The sequence below is a fragment of the Hyla sarda genome, chromosome 4 (assembly GCF_029499605.1).
Source record: "Hyla sarda isolate aHylSar1 chromosome 4, aHylSar1.hap1, whole genome shotgun sequence".
Classification (NCBI taxonomy): Eukaryota; Metazoa; Chordata; class Amphibia; order Anura; family Hylidae; genus Hyla; species Hyla sarda.
In genome coordinates, this window is record NC_079192.1 from 89,912,404 (window position 1) to 89,920,012 (window position 7,609).

Consider the following 7,609-nt stretch of genomic DNA (forward strand, 5'->3'; position numbering starts at 1 on the left):
TTCCACTCCTCCCATCTGCACCACTACCAATCCTCCCATCTGCACCACTACCACTCCTCCCATTTGCACCACTACCACTGCCACATACACCCCTCTCATCCACAGCACTACCACTCCCATCTTTCAAACACCTTGTATTAACATTGCTTTTATTGACAGTATTTTTGGGATCAGCAGCTGCTTCACCCACTACCTCTGGGCTGGCCTGGACATGCTTTAGCTTGGCCTTTTTGTACATTCTCAAGTCACCGGCGGCTGCCATTGTCGGCGACGCTGACTCCTCCTCCATTCGAGATGTTACCGCCGACATCACCTCCCGAAGCTGAGGCTGCCCCTCCGGGCGCAACTTCACCCCTCCTCGTGCCACTGATGTGCAGGGACTCCCCTCTCTCACAGGGGAGATCCCTGCAGTGTCCGCGCCAAACACTGTGCCCAACCGCACGGGCTCAGCAGCAGGTTCTGACACCTGGACGCTCCCCCCCCTCTCTCAGGGGAGTGCCCCGCAGCACCGACACTACTAGCAGCGCCCAGGGGACCGCCCCCCGAGCAGAAGATCTCACCACACACCTCAGGCGCCTGGACACTCCCCCCCCCTCTCAGGGAAGTGCCCCGCAGGGCTAGTAACATTGCCCACAATACTCGGGGAACCGCTCCCCTTGCAAACTGCCGCATAACTATTGCCCACCATTAGCCCGTCCTGTTCTTCCCTACCAGCAGGACGCGTGACTGTAGCACCTGCGGCCATGTTGGATGCACCACTGTACCCCCCGTGCTGGTCCCGTTCCACAGCAGAAGCGGGATCTGGCAGAGTGGGAGGCCCAGCAGCCTGAATCAACTTTTCAGGTGGCCCAGACTGCTGGATTGGAGAGAAAACAAACTTTATCTGCTCCTCAGCCTTTTTCTTCTTCTTCTTTTTTTTCCTCTTCCTCCCCTCAGGGCCCAGGTCCTGGCCAAAACTGCAATTTTCCAGACGGTTGGGTGACTCCTGCATCACTATGGCCCGCAGAAGCCCCCCACAGACCAGTCCACTGTCACCGCCATCACTACTGTCACTTTCCTCAGAGGTGGCTGGTAAGGCGACTTGGGCAGGGTTGATGTAATCTGCACTCGGGGTGACAGAGGTCTTAGGGGTATACGGGGTATCACACACATCCCCCTCACTCTCATCTCCCTCACTGCCGCCATCTCCCTCACCACCTTCCTCCATCTTCTCCTCCGTGACACACAAGCACTCTTCCTCCCCCTGACTATCCTCTTCCTCCTTCACAGGGGTACGCATGGTTTTATAGCGGTCTTCATTCTTTAATTTTTCTTTAAACATGCCTGCACCCTCTACAATCAGCATTCGGGCTCTCACCACCTCCTGCTCCTCTGCCTTCAGCTGACACACCCTGGCAGCGAACCTTGCCCTCATGGCCTTGGCAGAGTTATCTGTTTGGTAGCGAGCAAACTTCAGGTCTTCCCTTATGATTTTCAGCTTTTTTCCCAGCTACTCATATTCTACTAGATTTGCCTGCATGCGGGAACCGAAAGTAGCTAGCGACTCCCTGGGACCCTTCACCCCCCATTGCTGGGGTTCCATAGTATCAGACACAGTCCCCGAAGACATAACCATAAGCTTCTTACCGGACGCCTTGCGGTTTCCAGCGACGGACGGGGGAGTGGGCTCCACATTACTGCGGAGCCTGCTGGATCTTCTCACCCTGTCCTGGGAATCGGCCGTAGCTCTCTCACTCCCACCCCCCGCCGTCCTAGTTCGAGGGGTGGAAGTCTGGGGCTCCATAGCAGGAGGCTCTCCCAAGGAAGCTGCCACCCTCCTGGGGAAAAGGCTGTAGGAAACACTGCTTCAATCCTCTCTCTCTGGAAAACTCTGGAAGTCAGACACACCCAACAGCTGCTGTGTTCCACAGGAAGTGCTCTCTGCTGACACCTCTGTCCATGTCAGGAACTGTCCAGAGTAGGAGAAGTTTACTATGGAGATTTGCTCCTACTCACATAGAGCACTGTAGTCAGACCGAAAAGAACTATACAACTTCCTCTGTAGCATACGGCAGCTGATAAGTACTGTAAGGATTAAGATTTTTAAGAAGTAATTTACAAATCTGTTTAACTTTCTGGCACCAGTTGATTTAAAAAAACTAAAATAAAATAATGTTTTCCCCCGTAGTACCCCTTTTACGTAACACCTGTAAATTCTGCACTACGAATATCAGCAGCCACTGAAGAGAGGTCATCCAACAACTGAAGTCCCAAAAAAATCTGCCACTAAATCCCTCAAGCAACCGTTCAGCCCCAGTCCAGAACCATCTGACCGGACCACAGGGACCAGTGTGGAGGAGAACAGTGTCCAGGCTGTAAAAGAGAAGAACACTGGAGCAGCCAGATACACTGACTCTAAGGCTGAGCCTCATACTTCTACCGAAGCTGCAGAGTTATAGGGGAACTGTAAAAATGAAAGTACTACAACCCCCAGTGTGGTCCGTCTATGCCCCCCTAAGGGTCAGGGTTGGAGGAGGCACAGGTTGAAAAGACACACTACAATGGGAGTTGTAGTACTGTAGTTGTTAAAGAAAAAAAAGATGTTTTCATCAGGTTGCCCATAGCAACCAATCAGATTGCTTCTTTCATTCTTGAGAAGACCTCTGAAAAATAAAAGAAGTAATCTGATTGGTTGCTAAGAGCAACTGGACAACATTTCCTCTCCACAGGTACATTTCCCCGATTGTCTTCATATTTAGGATGAGAATCTACTGACAAAGTGAGTAGCCAACCATTTCTGGGCATAAAACTCTGTAAGAGACAGCAGTCTGGGGGCGTCTGTGGTGGACATGAAGGAAGGGGGGGGTCCAGGGAAATTGAGATTTGACGTCTGCAGCGAGCGCTTCTCACTGAGCGACGGGTCTCATCCCAGGTATTGCAGGGGGACCCCCCACGATCAGCTACTTATCCCATAAACCATGGATAGGGGATAAGTTAATTTTTGCCATAGTTTTCCTTTAATTGGCCAGAACACACCCAAAATCGGTCCCAGCCAAATATTGCTTTGTGTCCTGTCATTTCTCCCAGCTGTTCTTTTTCTACCTGCTTGTAAGGCATGCCTACACTCTCTAATTCCTTAAAGTGGTACTCCGCCCCTAGATATCTTATCCCCTACCTTAAGGATAGGACAAAAGATGACTGATCACTGGGACCCCCGCAATCTTCATGCAGCACCCGGCGTTCCAAATAATATATTTAGAACTCTGGGTTCTCGTGGTGCGGGTCGTGACCTCACGCCACACCCTTTCCATTTATGTCTATGGGAGGTGGTGTGATGTCACAAGAAGGTGTGGCATGATGTCACGAATCCCACCACAGGAACCAGTGAGCTAAACATAATATTTAGAATTTTGGTTGCTGCATGGAGATTGCTGGGGTCCCAGCAGCAGGATCCCATTGATCAGACATCTTATCCCCTATCCTTTACATAGGGGATAAGATATCTATACCCCTTTAAGGGACAGTTCATGTACCCAAAAGTTGGTCCTTTGCAACCGTATGACCCCTAGCAAGTTCCCTGCATGAGTCCCATTCATCAGAAAAAGGCTTGTGCATGGAACTTGCTGGGTGTTCTACGTTTGCCTCATAAACTGCACCAGCCAGCACCAGTTGCCTCTCTCTGCACCACATTATGCAGATCGTGCAGGAGAGCAGCTTTGGTCATCCATGTTTTGCTAACTCTATTTTCACACACAGAAATAAATAAATGAGTCGAACAAGTCAAAGAACAGTTTAAAAAAAGGGGAACTTTATTTATTATTTATTAAAATGTTTGTGTAGGGGATTTTTTGTAACCTCCCATCACTCACAAAGAGCGTACAGTAACTAATACTCAGGACAGGAAAAACCTCCAGAGGGGAGGAAACCTGTAGGGAATCCATGGCTACTGTATGGCCCTTCCTCTGGGCATACTAAAGGAGGTTACCTCTATAATTTGGGCAAATGTTTCTGTGTATGTGCATGATTCCTAGGCCTGTGCCTTCATCCAACGTCTTGCTGTAGGTCCCGAAATGCTACTCCATCTCCTGGAAATAGTGCATCTAAGATAGGGGACAAAAAAAGATAGATTATTTACATGTTTATCATAGAAATACACATGGAACTGCAATAAAGACCTTTTGGACAAAACAATGTAACACTTACCAGTCACAGTCATGTGCATGACTTTGCATTCCCGTGTCCCTACACAGTGTCCAGCACCGGCCCCTCACTGATGAACAGGACCAGTGTTATTTCTGGGGCTATGCCTTCATCCAACGTCTTGCTGTAGGTCCGGAAATGCTACTCCATGTCCTGGAGATAGTGCATCTAAGATAAGAAAAAAAAAGATAAATTATTTACATGTTTATCATAGAAATACACATGGAACTGCACTAAAGACCTTTTGGACACAACAATGTAACACTTACCAGTCACAGTCATGTGTATGACTTTGCATTCCCGCGTCCCTACACAGTGTCCAGCACCGGCCCCTCACTGATGGAGAATGAACAGGAGCAGTGTTATTTCTGCTCAGTGCTGCTCTTTGGTGGACAATGGTTATGACATCACATGTGTGACACACTGTTACCTCCTGGGAGTTCTATTTCAGTAGTGCTGCTCTCTGATTGGCTGAAAATCAAAAAAGCTTTCTAATATATTCTGTATGACTGTTATCTAAGGTTTTTGACAAATTTTATTAAAATGGCGCCACTCCCTGTGGGTGCGTTATATTTGTTTCTCCTAACCAGACATTCTGTATATGTAATATCATTTGGTGGCCCCAACAGCCTGGGCCCATAGGTTTCTTACATAGATCAATGCTACTCCGGTAGGCTCAATGAGCAGCGCTGGCCGCCGGGACGTCTGACGAGTGACGTCCCTGACGTTGCGGTCTGGAGCGAAGGATGTCACTAGTCATACGTCCCAGCAGCCATTGATTTAAAGTGGTCGTGGCTCCTGCTGCCAGTTCCAGATCAGACACCATGGCCCTAGATTGACATACTGCAACACCGATCCCCTGTGGCTGCCCACCTGTTGCAAAACTACAACTCTCAGCCTTTGGCTGTCAGGGCATGCTGGGAGTTGTAGCTTTGCAATAGCTGGACAGACGTCTGTCGAAAGGGGGGAAAAAGCACCAGAAATAAAGCAATGTGGGCTTTGAAAAACACCATTTATATGTTGTTTTTAATCACAGCCTAAGCCTAGGAACAAACACAATTCTTGTTTGATGTTTTGTTTTTTTTATGCAAAAAAAAACAAACATCAAAATCTTCCCCCTCATTTCTTTTCTCAGCTATCTTTGTGTTATTTTTGCTAAAAGCACTGGGGCGGGGGGGGGGGGGGGGGGGGGGGGGAAGGTGGAGGGGTTGTCTTAGAGATTTATCAAAACCAGGGAAGAGGGAAAGTGGACCAGTTGCCCATAGCAACCAATCAGGTAGTTTCTTTCATTTTTAAAAAGGCCACTGAAAAGTGAAAGAAGTGATCTGATTGGTTGCTATGGGCAACTGGTCCACTTGACCTCTGCACAGGTTTTCATACATCTGTCCCAATGTGTATTATTATTATCATCATCATCATCATTATTATTATTATGGGAAGTGTTTTTTCTTTAGTGTTTTTTTTTCCCTCTGGCCTTTCTCTTTACAAGTCATGTGATTCTTTCATCATTTGAATGAAGGATTTCTAAAAAAAAAAATTGTGAGAAAATACCCCCCCCCCCCCCCCCAAAAAAAAAACATGCTCTCGGCATCCCACAGATTTGATAGCCTAAAAACACCATAAAAGGATGAAGAAACCCCCATTAGTGTCTGGTGTTTCATATTACCCTATTGATTCCAACCTAACATGTGCCCGCAGCGAGCATGGTGTTTTTTGTGACAAACACGCCAAGTGTAATCCCAGCTGAAATGAATGTTTTCACAATAGGTGTGAACAGACTGCAGGATGTGCTAGATATATTTGCATAGTTGCGGCATACAGCACGTGCAGCATTTATGTGGCGGCTTTCCGCTGGCATATATGGCTTTCTGTGCTGGTGAATGCAGCCGGCACTTACTGGCGTTTTTTTCCTAGCTGCACAGTTTTGCACCACAACCACTCCGGTTGGGACCAGGCTGACCGATCTAATGACCAAGATGCCGCAGTGAACGGCTTTCTTTCTGTGAAAGTTCTGGCGAACTACAATGCTCAGAAGAGGAGGAGCGCCATTGAGCTTTTGGAAAGAGAATTAGTTTGGAATGGTCAGGGCCATGTGCGTTTACAAAGCCCCCCGTGGTACCAGAACAGTGGACCCCCCCACATGTGACCCCATTTTGGAAACTACACCCCTCACAGAATTTAATAAGGGGTGCAGTGAGTATTTACACCCCACAGATCTTTGGAACAGTGGGCTGTGCAAATGAAAAATTTAATTTTTCATTTTTACGGACCACTGTTCCAAAAATCTGTCAGACACCTGTGGGGGTAAATTCTCAATGTACCCCTTATTACATTATGTGGCGGGTGTAGTTTCCAAAATGGGGTCACATGTGTCGAGGGGTCCATTGTTCTGGCACTATGGGGGCTTTGTAAACACATGTGGCCTTCAATTCCGGACAAATTTTCTCTACAAAATCCCAATGGCGCTCCTTCTCTTCGGAGCATTGTAGTTCGACCGCAGAGCACTTTAAATTCACATATGGGGTATGTTCTTACTCAGAAGAGATGGGGTTACAAATTTGGCGGAAGCTTTTTTCCTATTTACCCTTGTGAAAATGAAAGATTTAGGGTAACACCAGCATTTTAGTGAAAAAAAATTTTTTTTTTCATTTTCCCTTCCAACTTTAATGAAAATTCATCAAACACCTGTGGGGTGTTCAGGCTCATTATACCCCTTGTCACGTTCGGTGAGGGGTTTAGTTTCCAAAATGGGGTCACATATGGGTATTTTAATTTTTTTTGCGTTTGTCAGAACCGCTGTACAATCAGCCACCCCTGTGCAAATCACCAATTTAGGCCTCAAATGTACATGGTGCGCTCTCATTCCTGAGCCTTGTTGTGAGCCCGCAGAGCATTTTACGCTCACATCTGGGGTATTTCCTTACTCAGGAGAAATTGCATTACAAATTTTGGGGGTCTTTTTTTCCTTTTACCGCTTGTGGAAATAAAAAGTATGGGGCAATACAAGCATGTTAGTGTAAACATTTTTATTTTTTACACTAACAGGCTGGTGTAGCCCCCAACTTTTCCTTTTCACAAGCGGTAAAGGGAAAAAAAGACCCCAAAAATTTGTAGTGCAATTTCTCCCGAGTACGGAGATACCCCATATGTGGCCCTAAACTGTTTCCTTGAAATACGACAGGGCTCCGAAGTGAGAGAGCGCCATGCGCATTTGAGGACTAAATTAGGGATTGCACAGAGGTGGACATAGGGGTATTCTACGCCAGTGATTCCTAAACAGGGTGCCTCCAGCTTTTGCTAAACTCCCAGCATGCCTGGACAGTCAGTGGCTGTCCAGAAATGCTGGGAGCTGTTGTTTTGCAACAGCTGGAGGCTCCATTTTGGAAACCCTGCCGTACAAGACGTTTTTAATTTTTTATTGGGGGGGGGG

At 47.3% G+C, this 7,609-nt stretch overlaps 1 long non-coding RNA gene across 1 annotated transcript; it reads right to left on the bottom strand.

Annotated features, from left to right (window-relative positions):
- Window positions 1-3,789: 3,789 nt before the first annotated feature.
- Window positions 3,790-4,560, bottom strand: LOC130368209 (uncharacterized). The gene is made up of 3 exons (XR_008892361.1): window positions 4,449-4,560; window positions 4,183-4,347; window positions 3,790-4,079 (listed from the first exon to the last, which is right to left on the bottom strand). It is a non-coding gene; the product is annotated as an uncharacterized LOC130368209 (long non-coding RNA).
- Window positions 4,561-7,609: the final 3,049 nt, after the last annotated feature.